The sequence below is a fragment of the Podarcis cretensis genome (assembly GCF_951804945.1).
Source record: "Podarcis cretensis genome assembly, chromosome: 16".
Lineage (NCBI taxonomy): Eukaryota > Metazoa > Chordata > Lepidosauria > Squamata > Lacertidae > Podarcis > Podarcis cretensis.
In genome coordinates, this window is record NC_137186.1 from 10,551,595 (window position 1) to 10,567,320 (window position 15,726).

Genomic DNA, 15,726 nt, shown 5'->3' on the forward strand with positions numbered 1-15,726 from the left:
TCTTGAATCACCTAATTGCACGATCGTTGCTCAAACCTTTAGGGGGTGAAGTTGCTCCCCCACACAAACAGTGGCAACTGTTACCATCTGCAGGCATACGCTAATCACCCCTAAACGCAGTCTCTGATCTTTACACACCACACACTCCCCAGCTATTCTGTTTGACTCCCATGTTCTCAAGCAGTTTCTAGATTGTAAGTTCCTTGTGGCAGGGACCTGTCCTTGTTGTTTGCAAAACAGTGGTACCTTGGATTAAGAACTTAATTCGTTCCAGAGGTCCGTTCTTAACCTGAAACTGTTCTTAACCTGAGGTACCACTTTAGCTAATGGGGCCTCCCGCCTCCGTGCCGCCTCCGCACAATTTCTGTTCTCATCCTAAAGCAAAGTTCTTAACCAGAGGTACTATTTCTGGGTTAAAGGTAAAGGTAAAGGTACCCCTGCCCATACGGGCCAGTCTTGACAGACTCTGGGGTTGTGCGCCCATCTCACTTAAGAGGCCAGGGGCCAGCGCTGTCCAGAGACACTTCCGGGTCACGTGGCCAGCGTGACATCGCTGCTCTGGCGAGCCAGAGCCGCACACGGAAACGCCGTTTACCTTCCCGCTGGTAAGCGGTCCCTATTTATCTACTTGCACCCGGAGGTGCTTTCGAACTGCTAGGTTGGCAGGCGCTGGGACCGAGCAGCGGGAGCGCACCCCGCCGCAGGGATTTCTGGGTTAGTGGAGTCTGAAACCTGAAGTGTCTGTAACCCAGGTAAAGGTAAAGGGACCCCTGACCATTAGGTCCAGTCGTGAACGATTGGGGTTGTGGCGTTCATCTCGCTTTATTGCCCGAGGGAGCCGGCGTACAGCTTCCGGGTCATGTGGCCAGCATGATTAAGCTGCTTCTGGCGAACCAGAGCAGTGCACGGAAACGCTGTTTACCTTCCTGCCAGAGTGGTACCTATTTATCTACTTGCACTTTGACGTGCTTTCGAACTGCTAGGTTGGCAGGAGCAGGGACCGAGCAACGGGAGCTCACCCCGTCGTGGGGATTCGAACCGCCGACCTTATGATTGGCAAGCCCTAGGCTCTGTGATTTAACCCACAGCGCCACCTGAGGTACCACTGTATAATAAAGAACCTTAGAAGCGGAACTGTAACAAAATGTTGCCGTGTTCAGGTTTCCAGACACTTTGTTCTGTTCCCACTCTCCAACCGTTATCCACATGCACCCATGTTTTTTTCCTGAACACTCTTATTCCTCATAGAAAATTTGGGGTGTATCCCCGTTCCCATACAATTTTTGTCCCATTCCCCCACCCCAACATAAAGACTTCCTATTTCTGCCAACTTTGGGGTCCCTTGCAAGCAGGGGTGTTGGAAAGCTCCATCAGAAACAGGAATTGAAACTGCTGTGACCCACACATTGGTCCGAGGTCAGGAGCACAAACTGCCTAAGCCAGTATTCACTACCATTGCTGCTGCTGCTTCTTTACAACAAAAACCGTACGTAAATAATCGTGTTACTGCCTGTGTTACTTTTGATGTTTCCCTTCCAGGCACCAAAGTCAATTTATTAACTCACTACAAAATTAACTGCATCAGCTTTGGCCCCAACAGGCAGCAAGGGGGACAGCGTAGGGTTTGGCCAAGGTAGAAGAGAAGCAGTACTGGCTGTGATGGAAATGTCTGGCTCCTTAAATCCCTCCCTCTGTGTGTGGGGTAAGGGACGCGGGTGGCGCTGTGAGTTAAAACACAGAGCCTAGAACTTGCCGATCAGAAGGTCGGCGGTTCGAATCCCCGCAACGGGGTGAGCTCCCGTTGCTCGGTCCCTGCTCCTGCCAACCTAGCAGTTCGAAAGCACGTCAAAGTGCAAGTAGATAAATCGGTACCTCTCCGGCGGGAAGGTAAACGGCATTTCCGTGCGCTGCTCTGGTTCGCCAGAAGCGGCTTAGTCATGCTGGCCACATGACCCGGAAGCTGTACGCCGGCTCCCTCGGCCAATAAAGCGAGATGAGCGCCGCAACCCCAGAGTCGGTCATGACTGGACCTAATGGTCAGAGGTACCTTTACCTTTACCTGTGTGTGGGGTGCTGGTTTGACTGCACACACAACAACATCAGAGCCTGCTGGATCAGGCCAACAGCCCATTTGGTCAAGCATCCTGTTCTCACAGTGGCCACCCAGATACCTATGGGAAACCTGCAAACAGAATGAGAGCACAAGAGCCTTTTCTCCTCCTGCAACTGGTATTCAGAAGCATTGCTGAGGATTAGACAAATTCATGGAGGAGAGGGATGGCTAAGTTCTGCCTCCACTGCTGGAGGCAGGATGCCTCCTGAATGCCAGTTTCTGGTTCGAGTCCTGCTTGTTTGCCCTGCTGACCACTGTGATTGCAGGATGCTACACGAAAAGGGACGCAGGTGGCGCTGTGGGTTAAAGCCTCAGCGCCTAGGGCTTGCCGATCGAAAGGTCGGCGGTTCGAATCCCTGCGGCGGGGTGCGCTCCCGCTGCTCGGTCCCAGCGCCTGCCAACCTAGCAGTTCGAAAGCACCTCCGGGTGCAAGTAGATAAATAGGGACCGCTTACCAGCGGGAAGGTAAACGGCGTTTCCGTGTGCGGCTCTGGCTCGCCAGAGCAGCGATGTCACGCTGGCCACGTGACCCGGAAGTGTCTCCGGACAGCGCTGGCCCCTGGCCTCTTGAGTGAGATGGGCGCATAACCCCAGAGTCTGTCAAGACTGGCCCGTACGGGCAGGGGTACCTTTACCTTTACCTTTACACGAAATGCTTTATCCCGCCTTGAGGTCACAGGAGCACCAAGATTCGAACCCGGGACTTCCCCGCACATGCACTTAAGCTGCAAAGCTGCGCCATTGTGTTCTCTTTCTGCCTCGCCAGGTGACACTGTTGGGTTTATGCACAGGGTGCTGCCATGTCAGAGCCTGCCCTGGGAGGGAGAAGCTGGCAAACTGGCTGGACGGGTCTTGTCAGCAGAGGTGGGGGTGAGGAGGCTGCTTCCTTCCCACAGACCTGGTGGCAGGGGATAGGGGCCGGGGGGGGGGGGAAGGAAAGCCTCTTGCAGAGAGGAAGGGGACCGCCCCCAATCTTCTCCTGGCTCCCCCAGAATCCCCCACCTGGAAAAGAGGGGGAAATCCCTAGCCTTGGCATGGGGCAAAGTCTGTGCCCGCCAACTTGGCTGTGTCTGAGTCTGTGGGTGTGGCTCCTCTGCATGTGAGAGGCCTCAAAGGACTGCTTTTAACTCTCTAGGGTTCAACCGTAAAGAGTTCTCTCATTTGCGTAGGAGAGAACCTTAAGGTGTAAGGCGATGCAGACAGAGTCTCTGCCCCAGAAAGTCTCCATCCTGGGCAAAAAATGGTCATCAGGGAAAGGGATCAGGGAGTGAATCGGTTCGGCCTGCATTTAAGGGAAGGTGGAAGCTGTGATTCCTGCACCACAGCATGGGGTTGGGCTAGATGACCCTTGGGTCTCTTCCACATCTACAATTACCTAATTCGATGAAAGGCAACGCTACCAAATCCAAACCTCCCAAAACAATATGCAAAGCAGAATTCGGGCATCCATCGGGATTTGCACTTCTCCAGATTTTGTGACACAGGTTTCAAACCAACATTCCCCCCCCCACACACACACAAAAAAAAATGCATCGTATTAGGGAAAATTGTACATAAAAGGAATCTATTTGTGAAAATAATACATCAGGACTGAATTACTGTATTTTTTCCTCTACAATACTCACTTTTTCCCTCCTAAAAAGTAAGGGGAAATGTGTGTGCGTCTTATGGGGCGAATGCAGGCTGCGCAGCTATCCCAGAAGCCAGAACAGCAAGAGGGATTGCTGCTTTCACTGCGCACAGATCCCTCTTGCTGTTCTGGCTTCTGAGATTCAGAATATATTTTTTTCTTGTTTTCCTCCTCCAAAAACTAGGTGCCTCTTGTGGTCTGGTGCGTCTTATAGAGCGAAAAATACGGTATATTACGGAAGACCGCTTGCAAAAAAATGGGTACCCAATTCAAAACCGCATCTACACATAGAAATAATAGAATCCTAGATTTGTCAAGTTGGAAGGGACCATGAGGGTAATTAATCCAACTCTGGAGTGCAGGAATCTTTCACCCAGTGTGGGACTCTAACCCATGACCACATAAGTGCTTATCAGGAAGAATTCACATTAAAACGCTGATGAGTTTTCATAAGGATTTTGTCTTAACCCACTAATTTATGCAGAAATATGCAGAGCTAACTTTAAAATGGGAAAATCTGAGAAGCTGAGAAAACCTAAAATGGAAAGGTCCAGTTCTGGGCACCACAGTTCAAGAAGGACAGTGACAAACTGGAACGTGTCCAGAGGAGGGCAACCAAAATGGTCAAAGGCCTGGAAACGATGCCTTATGAGGAACGGCTAAGGGAGCTGGGCATGTTTAGCCTGGAGAAGAGGAGGTTAAGGGGTGATATGATAGCCATCTTCAAATATATAAAAGGATGTCACATAGAGGAGGGAGAAAGGTTGTTTTCTGCTGCTCCAGAGAAGCGGACACGGAGCAATGGCTCCAAACTACAAGAAAGAAGATTCCACCTAAACATTAGGAAGAACTTCCTGACAGTAAGAGCTGTTCGACAGTGGAATTTGCTGCCAAGGAGTGTGGTGGAGTCTCCTTCTTTGGAGGTCTTTAAGCAGAGGCTTGACAACCATATGTCAGGAGCGCTCTGATGGTGTTTCCTGCTTGGCAGGGGGTTGGACTCGATGGCCCTTGTGGTCTCTTCCAACTCTATGATTCTATGATCCTTCCACCTCCAGCCAGGACCATGCATGATTGTGGAGAGATTCAGGGAGAGTCATTAAGGTGAGCCCAGGCTGGTTTGTTCAGTGGGACTCAGGAGCTCCCTTCAGTCTCTAGGGAAATGGGAGGCTGTGTTCTCCCCAAGAGAAGGGAGAGACCCTCTGCACATGCTCAGTGGTGCTCTTGCTCATGTTCCGAGCCTGAGAGCTACTCAAACCCAATTGCAAAGCGCCCTGGCTTCATGCCAGTGCTCTTGTTGGGCTGCTGTGCCCTTTGCCCAGCCACCTGCCCACGTGACAACCCCTGTGCCCGCCAACTCACCCGGGCACTGCCCTCACTCCCTGTGAGCTATAAAGTAAGTTGATCACGAGATCCTTGCCCTTGCGACTACAAGCTCAACGCAAACATGCTCCTCACTACTCCTTGGCTATGTGTGTACTTGCTCTGGGCAGGTGCACGTACGCAGAAATCTCACTCCTCCCCTGGTGACTCTGTTGACAATGCTACGATAGAGTAAAGTCTCGCCTCACCCTTGCTCTGCCTCCAAGCTGGCACTGCTCCCTTGTTCTCTAGGGTATGTGTGTGCCGGCCTGCTGTGGTCTTCGCACAGGGATGGAGGAACCTGCCCGGACCTTCAAGCCACAGATGAACTACAACTCCCATCATCCCTGGCCATTGGCCACACTGCCTGAGTGGGGCTGGTGGGAAGTGGGAGCCCAGCAGTATCACGAGAGCCATGTGCTCCTCATCCCTGCTTTACACCTCTGTAGGTGTGTTTAATATGTGATCCCTGATTGGTTGGGACATGGTTGGTCTAGGACAGGAGTGAGACACTTGCAGCCCTCTGACCATTGCTGAGCAATAATAATAATAATAATAATAATAATAATAATAATAATAATTTATTATTTGTACCCCGCCCATCTGGCTGGGTTTCCCCATCCACTCTGGGCGGCTTCCACAAAGACCAAAAATACACTAATATGTCATACATTAAAAACTTCCCTGAACAGGACTGCCTTAAGATGTCTTCTGAATGTCAGGTAGTTATCTCTTTGACATCTGATGGGAGGGCGTTCCACAGGGCGGGCGCCACTACCGAGAAGGCCCTCTGCCTGGTTCCCTGTAGCTTTGCTTCTCGCAATGAGGGAACCGCCAGAAGGCCCTCAGAGCTGGACCTCAGCGTCCAGGCAGAACGATGGGGGTGGAGACACTCCTTCAGGTATACTGGGCAGAGCAACGATCTCATCATCCCCTGCCGTTGGCTATGCTGGCTGGGACTGATGGGAGGTGGACGTCCAGGAACATCTGGAAGGGCCACCAACTCCCCCATGCCTGCTTTCCATGCATTTAATATGTGATCCCTGATTGGCTAGGACATGATTAGTGTAGGAGATGGGTGGGGGCTCTGTTGCCCTCCAGATGTTGCAGAACTACAACTCCCATCATCCCTGACTACTGGCTATGCTGGCTGGGGTTCCCCTCCCTATTGCCCTTCCTCCACTTCTCCAAATTAGCATTTGGAGAGCAGGGTTTGCTGTGTGATACGCAAAGAAGCCAAGCACAGGTGTTAACAGGAGAGAAAAATTACAGGAGCCCAGATTATTTTCATCAACTGACCCCTCCATCGATCCAAACCTCTCCATAAATCATTTTTCTCACTCCAGCAACAAGATCCAATCCTATTATGCCTTTCCCAATACCAGAAGAAGTACTTTAAAACTGTATGCATTTTAAAGTGCTAAATCTTGCTTGGTTTACAAGCGCCAGGAAACAGGAGAGATCAGACACGGTCAGATCCCAATTCGTCTGCAGAAAGCACCTTTGTGGCAGCATTGTGAGCAAAGAGAGGCTGTTCTAGGCCTGGGAGACAAATAGTTGGAGATCTGATAGATGGACAGAAAAGACTGATGCCTTTTATGGGTTAAAAACTGGGGCTGTGCATCTCTCAGCCTCAGCATTCCTCATGTGTAAAATGGGCACATTACTTGGTGACCACTGAGCAGCTCCAATAGCAACTTTTAGCTATTTGTCATGGATCCCTGGGTCCTTGGGACCTACTCAAAAGGTAGCTTTCGATGTGATATATGTGGGTCACCCCAGCGTGTGGCTCCAGTAGGTCAGTGGCCTTGTTCCTTGAACCACCAATTTTGCAGCTGGTTCTGCCCTTTTTAAAGAGGAATGCCTCTTCCAAGATGGCAGCTGCTGCCACACACCAAAGTCTAATCTAAAATGAAATAATCCCCCCCCCCCTTTTAGTCCAGCAAAGGGCAAATGTGGCTGGACCCTGCAACTCCCATCAGCCTCAGCCAGCTTGGCCAATGGTCAGGAATGGCGAGAGTTGGACAGTCAGTATATTTCATCAGCTAACCAATCGAAACTCAGTTTGGATCTCTTTTATTGGACGCCCTTAAGATGGGGAAAGAGGACTCGAGCGATGTCAAACTTTGGTCATGAGCACGGAAACCTTGAACCTGGTGCAACAGACAGGCGAGGGGGCATAAAAGCAGAACTGGGACTGCAGAAAGCCACACTGGATGCCCATAGACATGGGGAAAATCGTTTTCCCCCCTGCAGAACATCTATGTTTTTATTGGCAAGGGAGCATTCTGTGCATGCTCCATGGCACTATTATTCCCTCACCTGCCCCTGGACAAAGAACACAAGTGAGCCCTGGGTTCAGCAGATCCCTGGTGTAGGGATTTAAAACAGTTCTGGGGGTTGGGGGGAAGAGACAGAAGGGGGTTTCCAAGGCTTCCCTCCTCCACGGCCCTACCCCCTAGATTATGACCTACTGGTTAAATCCTTTCTGCCCTGCAAAGGGGGAAATTATGTCTCTTAATTTCTGGGAACTTAGCCGGAATAAAGTGATCCCCTTCCGCCTTACGTGTTTTCTTCTTCTTACATGCGGGACGTGCGGAAAAAGCCTTGGGAGTGAAAACCCCGGCCATAAACTCTTGTTATCTGTTTGCTTTTATAGAAGGTCACTGTGTGAAGAAAACTCTAGAGAGGTTGCACGAATGCCTTTTGGCAGCTCAAGGGAAGGGGAGGGGAGGCTACGGGGTCCAGTGCGGGGGGGGGGGCGTTGACATGCCTAGGTTCAGGAAGGTGGCACCAGAAAGAGAAAACATTTGTTTGATTTCAAAACTGGGACTGTAATGCCTAGCGCAGGGGTCAGCAAACTTTTTCAGCAGGGGGCCGGTCCACTGTCCCTCAGACTGTGGAGGGGGGGATTATATTTTGAAAAATAAAATAAAAAATGAACGAATTCCTATGCCCCACAAATAACCCAGAGATGCGTTTTAAATAAAAGGACACATTCTACTCATGTAAAAACACCAGGCAGGCCCCACAAATAACCCAGAGATGCATTTTAAATAAAAGCACACATTCTACTCATGTAAAAACACACTGATTCCTGGACCATGCACAGGACGGATTTAGAAGGCGACTGGGTCGGATCTGGCCCCCAGACCTTAGTTGCCTACCCATGGCCTAGCGGATGGACCTGGTGTGTTTCTGGACAAGAGAAGGAAGTAAGGGAAAGGAGTGTCACCACGTGTTTGGGATTTGCAAAGTCTGGAAAAGTTTTTGCCTCGGAATAGGGCATGGAAATAGAAAAAGGACTACAGTACAGTGGTACCTCGGGTTACAGACGCTTCAGGTTATAGACATCACTAATCCAGAAATAGTACCTCGGGTTAAGAACTTTGCTTCAGGATGAGTACAGAAATTGCGCAGCCGTGGTGTGGTGGCAGCAGGAGGCCCCATTAGCTAAAGTGGTGCTTCAGGTTAAGAACAGTTTCAGGTTAAGAACGGACCTCCAGAATGAATTAAGTTCTTAACCCGAGGTACCACTGTACTAGACAAATCCACTGAGGATCAGGCTGCTAATGGCTACTAGCAACAATGGCTATGTCCTCCCTCCACTGTCGTAGAATCACAGAACGGTAGAGTTGGAAGGGACCCCATGTTTCATCTAGTCCAATGCAGGAGTCTCAACTAAGGCATCCGTGACAGACGCCATCCAACCTCTGCTTCAAAACCTCCAAGAAAGGAGCGTCCGCCACCTCCCAAGGGAGACCATTCCCACTGAACAGCTCTTGCTGTCAGAAAGCTCTTCCCGATGTTTAGTCGGAATCTCTTTTCTTGCGACTTGAAGCCACGGGTTCAAGCAGGAGAGGGGAAAAGAAGCTTGCTCCACCTTCAATGTTCTTATGTTCATAAGATGTTCCTGCTTGATGTAGCATTGCTGCCTCCAGCTCACAAATTTTGAGGAAGCCTTCCCCACGTCCTCCCCCGGCGAAGATGCTGGACTTAGATTAATGGCTCGTAGCCACAACGGCTAGTTTTCTAATGACCCTGTTTGGAGGCAGCGATGTGCTTCTGGAAGCCAGTGGCTGGGAACTGCAGGAAGGGGGTTTCTGTGGAGCTCAGGTCCTGTTTGCGGGCTCCTAATGAGTTGGCCATTGTGGAAACAGATGCCAAGACCAGAACAGGCCTCTGGCCTGATTCATCGGAGCTCTTCTCAAGACCGTAGTGGAGGACCCTCCCAGAGCCTACTTTGCCGGGAAGGCCCTCGAACCCAGGACCTGTCCTCTTCCCTCAGTCCTACCACCTGAGATGCAAAGCATGTGCTCTGGCCGCTGCTCCCTGTGGCAGTTCGAAACTTGGAAGGGCAGGAGGAGAGGGAGGTTTGCGAAGGTAGCCTCCTCTCCAGCGTGTCGCCAAGGGGGAATCGGCTTACTGCGGCCTGCTGTCTGGCGTGTCAGGATTGCCGCCAGCTCCTGCTCCCTCTCTCTCTCTCTCGCTCGCTGCCTGCTCCGTGTTGGGCATGGAACATTACCCGCAATCAATGCATCATTATGCGATAAACAAGAGGAAAGTTGTTTTGCAGACACGTCAAGGAGTTATCGCTTTCTCTGCCTCTCGCTCTCTCCGGCAGCTGTTTAAACGAGAATGGATCGGCGTTCGGGACCGACAAGCGCCGCCGTGCCGGTAAGGAGAGCTTGACGGACGGCCATGTTTAGGTGCTCTGGGGAATCCGCCAGAGGCTCTTACTTATTGGTCCTATCGACACAGGCAGCGGAACGGAGTGGTACAGTCGGGATGGATTGTTCGGCTCGGAATAACTTGGAGTGCTCCTCTATGTCCTTAAAACAACAAAGCAAAACAAAACAAAGCGAACTCCCAGCAAGCAGAAAGCTAGCACAGCAAGTTAGAACCTTTCTCTGTGAGGGGTTATGTTTCTACTGCCAGGGAGCTGTTCCAGCTTTTGTTGTATGGAGGGAATTACTCAAAAACATTGACTTTCCCCAAGTTGCAACTGAACTATCAGATCAAGTCGACCAAAATGGCGCGCTCAGGATAAAACTTTGCCCTGACTCAACAGAATAAGCAGGAGAGTCCTGCAAACGTTAGCACATTCTGAAAGAAGTGAATTACAGTGGTACCTCAGGTTACATACGCTTCAGGTTACATATGCTTCAGGTTACAGACTCCGCTAACCCAGAAATAGTGCTTCAGGTTAAGAACTTTGCTTCAGGATGAGAACAGAAATCGTTCTCCAGCGGCGCGGCAGCAGCAGGAGACCCCATTAGCTAAAGTGGTGCTTCAGGTTAAGAACAGTTTCAGGTTAAGTACGGACCCCCGGAACGAATTAAGTACTTAACCCGAGGTGCCACTGTATTGCAGAATGGCAGTCTTGTACCTGGAACGGCTTGGGAATTTTAAGGAACAACAACAATAAACCCAGTAAAGTTTTGAAAACAGCAGCTAAAATCAGTGCAGATTTCAGAGGCTCAGTCAGCCACCTTGATTCGAATAGCATCCGACTGTCTCAAAACGTAAACAAAAACCCACTTGTTGATCTCAGGAACCATTGTGTGAAATTATGGTTAAAATCAGTGCGGCTTCAAACATTTCTGTCCTCCATCTTGATTCAAAATGGCATCCAGTCATATCCAGAAATAGAGGATCTCAGGAGCCATTGTGCCAATCTTAAAAGGTGTCTGAATGCACCGCTAGCAAATACCTTTCCAAAATATGTCATGGGTTGCTAATTAAAAACAGCAGGCCTGAGGAAACTGGTACGCACCTGAATGGATGTGCAAGTTCATGAATGGTGCTTTGCCAGAGACAGCCAACACAGTGCCCTCCGGACATCAGGGATGAAGGGCACTGCATGAGCTACGTCAATGCTGTCAATTAACACACAGCTGCTGTTGTCAAGAGGTGGGGAGCCAGGCAGAAGGAAACATATACCACTCTAGGCCAGACTTACCCCAAGTGGGCACTAGAGGGCTCTCTAGGCCAGCAGCGTGCACTGCACAGCACTTTTGCTGAAGCAGCCACAGTATGGTTCAAACCCCAGTTACCGGTGCCCGGTTCAAATTCTGCTTCCTTGTTTGCTTGTCCATAGAGCAATGGCAATAATTAAGAGCAACACAAACTGTCCAGTTAAGAAACAGGGCAGTTGGAGCCCTCTGATCATGCAGCTCCTATCTCATCGAAACACCTTTGCTTATCCAGATAACAGGCTATTAGGGATGTCACAATCTCGAGGTCCAAGCCCCATCAGAAGTTGGGCCATTATCAGCTCTCCTTTGTCTTCTTGTCAGACTTGAGAAGCCCTGCTTAGCATTTGAGCGAGGGGTGGAGAGTAAGCAAACCTACCCAGTGCCAGATTTACTATAAGCTAAACAAACTATAGCTTAGGGCCCCACTCTCTTGGGCCCCCCCAAAAAAAATGTAAAGGGGGAAAAAACTGGACGTACATTTCCAAAATATAAGAGAAAAAACATAAAATAAAACCTACATACAGCAACAATGTTTTGTGTTGTGTAGGCTCCTATGATGTAAGTAACGGGTCTCCAATCATGTTAAGTTGGAGCAGGGGTCAGCAAACTTTTTCAGCAGGGGGCCGGTCCACTGTCCCTCAGACCTTGTGGGGGGCCGGATTATATTTTGAAAAAAAATAATGAACGAATTCCTGTACCCCACCAATAACCCAGAGATGCATTTTAAATAAAAGCACACATTCTACTCATGTAGAAACACCAGGCAGGCCCCACAAATAACCCAGAGATGCATTTTAAATAAAAGGACACATTCTACTCATGTAAAAACACAGCAGTCTGAGGGCCAGATTTAGAAGGCAATTGGGCCGGATCCAGCCCCCAGGCCTTAGTTTGCCTACCCATGAGTTAGAGCTTAATAATTATTTCACTATTAATATACTTCTTCTTAACTGTATTTCAGTTCAACAATTACTTTGATAAAATACATATTTTGTTATGTGCAAATGGCTTTAGATACCGATTGGGTCCATAAATTACCATGTAGCATATATTCCACACACAAAAACAGCGACAATTTGATGTTGACAAAGGACAGCTGGACATATAAAGGGCCCCATTAGCTTCAGTAGCTCAGGGCCTCATCAAACCGAAATCTGGCCCTGAACCTACCCAGCGCTCCACCGCATTTTTCCTACCTCTTTTCTAGAAGCAGCTTCCGTCTTCTCCTTCTCCCCTTCCATCTCCTCTGTGTAGAAGCCATCAGAGCCCATCAGATTTGCTGCCTCAGTCCAGCTGCCCTTCCACCCTGACTCAGCTGCAGCCTATCTTGGCTGATGGCTGGTGGGGCTGCCTTGAGTAGACCACAAAATTTAGCAGCTTCTTCCCCAATAGATCAATGAAACTCGTGTTTTATACATGCATACACACATACATATATCAGCATCCTCGTAGGCTTGGGAATTCTACACCCCCCCCAAAAAAAGAGCAGTTTTTCCAAACAGCGGTTCTTTTCAGCATAGGTTTGGAAGGGTCCATCCGCCATCTTGATTCAAAATGGCGTCCAGCCAAGCAAGAAAGAAGAAGCTCGGTCTCAGGAAACCATCGCACAAAATTTGGTTGCGATGTCTTGAGAGGTGCCCACATGCAAACAAGCAAAGGACTGTCAGTGTTTCCCAAACTTGGGTCACCAGCTGTTTTCTTGGACTACAACTCCCATCATCCCTAGCTAGCAAGGCCAGTGCTCAGGGATGATGGGAGTTGTAGTCCAAAAAAACAGCTGGAGGCCCAAGTCTGGGAAACTCTGGATGAACTGGAAGAATAGGATCCCCTTTAATCAATGGATTGACGACATGACGACACTCGCAACTTATGAGCACAGGCATTGTTTTGACAAATATCTTCACATTTGGGACAAGATTATTCAGAATATAGTAGGTTTCTAATAATCATATGCATTCGGACAATAATATTATTTATATATCTATATAACAATTTATGGAGATGTAACTGGTTATATTTATGTCTTTCTTTCTTAATGTGTTTTTTCACTTTTTATCTTTCCTTTCCTTTCGTCACTTTATTTTGTAGAACTGAAATCCTTTAAATAAAATATTAACAAGAAGAACTTTTCGAAATGCAGATATTATCTATAAATGCATATACATATATTGTGTATATTTATACACACATTCATATGTATATGCATATATAAACACAGAGACACATATGAATTCCTATTTTCATATGCTTTTATACTACTATTTTACTGGTTTCGTATTATATTTTTGCTTTAATTTTATTTTCTAACACTGTTTAGTGTTGCTATATCTATATCTATATCTATATCTATCTATCTATCTATCTATCTATCTATCTATCTATCTATATTATGAGATCAATGCCACAGCCTTGAACTGGGATAAATTTGCTTTGCTGGGTTGGCGGTTTGTTTTTCCAAGTGATGCCTGTCCAGAACTGCTGTGTTTACTGGGCAGGCCTGATGCTCTATTGAGGGGGGGGGTGGCTTATTACTGGGCTGCTCAGATTAGTTACCAGTTCCCCATACGTTCAGACCAAGGTCTGATCTTGCCCTGTTCACATGGGTTATTTGTTCTCGGATTAAGTGGAAGGAGATGAAAGGAGATGAGAGCGCTGGAAACTCATAATTCCCGTTCAAAATTGGGAAACAGAAACATAAGGATTTTGACCCCAGCTTTGAAGGGTTTTGTTTGGGGGAGTCAAGCTTGGAGGAAAACACACAGGTCACTGTGAAATTTAAGGCAACCACCTCAAGCATGGAAGCACCAAATCTAATAACTTAATTGAGGTTAGAGCTAGCTGGCATGGTGTCTTCCGGTGCGGAACTACAACTCCCATCATCCATGACAACTAGCCATGCTGGCTGGGGATGATGGGAGCAGGAGTCCGACAATGTCTATAGAGCCCTCCCCCCTATGCTGATAGACTCCAACTCCCATCAGCTCCAGTCAGCAGCACAGCCAATGGACAAGGCTCATGGGAGTTGTAGTCCAGCAACACCTGGAGGGCCACAGGTTCCCCAACTGTGCCCTAAGACTTAAAGCCACAGGGGCCCAAACTGAATCCCCCCACTGAGCTAAAAAGGACAGAGCTGCGAGGACATCCTTGTGGGATTATTCAGTGTGAGCATCTCTTTGGCCACATCCACAGCCTACATTTAAAGTGCTATGATACTGCTTTAAACAGTCATTACACCCCCTCAAAGGATTATGGGAGCTGTAGTTTGTGCAGAGCATTGCTAGGAGACCCCGCTATTCCTCTCACAGAGCCACAACCCTCAGAGTCGTTTAACAATTGATCCTCAGAGCACTGAGGGTTGCTAGGGACCTCACTGCCCTCATTCCCCTCACAGTGCTACAATTCCCAGAGTGGTTTTATTCCACTTCCCAGGGAGCTCTGGGAAATGTAGCTCTGTGAGGGAGAACAGCCTTCTCCTCCATGGATTTGTCTAACCCAGGGGTTAGCAAGGCTTACTGGGCATGGGCCGGATCACTCCTGTGGGGATCCTCTGTGGGCCAGACTGGCACAGTGCAATGCCAGAAATCTCATCTGCGCATGTCCACAGCACCAGAAATCACTTCTGCGCATGCCCAGATGCTGAAAATTGTGCCTGTGCAGAAGCGATTCTCGGTGTCTGGGCATGCGCAAAAGCAATTTCCGGTGCCACAGACATGCGCAGAAGCATTTTCCGGTGCCACAGACATGCAATTTCTGGCATCTGGGCATGCGCAGAAGCAATTTCCGGAGCCTCGGAAGAGAGTCCCCACGCCAAGCTGCGCTGGTTTAGCACAGTGCGCGGGGACTCACCAAGCGGGCGGCTCGGTTCAGGGGTGGCTCATGGGCCGGTTAAATGGCCTCTGTGGGCCACTTCTGGGCCATGGGCCTTAGGTTGCTGACCTCTGGTCTAACCCTCTTTTAAAGCCATCCAAGTTGGTGGCCATTACTGCCTTGTAGAAGCGGCTTCTCTAGTTTAACTCACCCTAGGCTACCCTCCTCTCTTCCTCTCGCGGAGCTAGTTTTCAGAGTTGCCTGGGAAGAGGGCACTGATTGCTGAACCACTGTGGAAATCGTAGCTCTGTGAGGGGAAGGGGGAGGTATCCCAACCACAACAATTTTATTATTTATGTGCTGCCCATCTGACTGGTTTTGCCCCAGCCACTCTGGGCGGCTCCCAACAAAACATTAACAGCGCAATAAAACATCAAACTTCCCTAACAACTCTCGGCATCTGTCAAAAACTACAGCTCCCAGAATTCTTTGGAGGAAGCCATGACTGTTTAAAGCGGTATCACCGCGCTTTAAATCTAAGTTCCCTGGGCCCTAACTGTTCTGGGTCAAAAAAGGCCCTGTCAGACTGCGCTGGTGTTGCCGTGTCATGTTTTCTGGTGTGACTGCTTGGATCAGCCCTTGTGCAACAAGTTGTTGTGGCACATGGGAGGCCGCATGTAGGCATAGTGCGAGCCTGGGCTTGCCCACTCACCTCCTGCTGCCGTTCCCTTCCAGCACATGAGTGTCTGGGTCCCTCGAGTTTACAAGCCTGCTTGTGTTTAAGGAGGTCGCCGCAAAAGCTACGCGTGACTCCATGCCCTGCTTCTCTGGCGCGACCC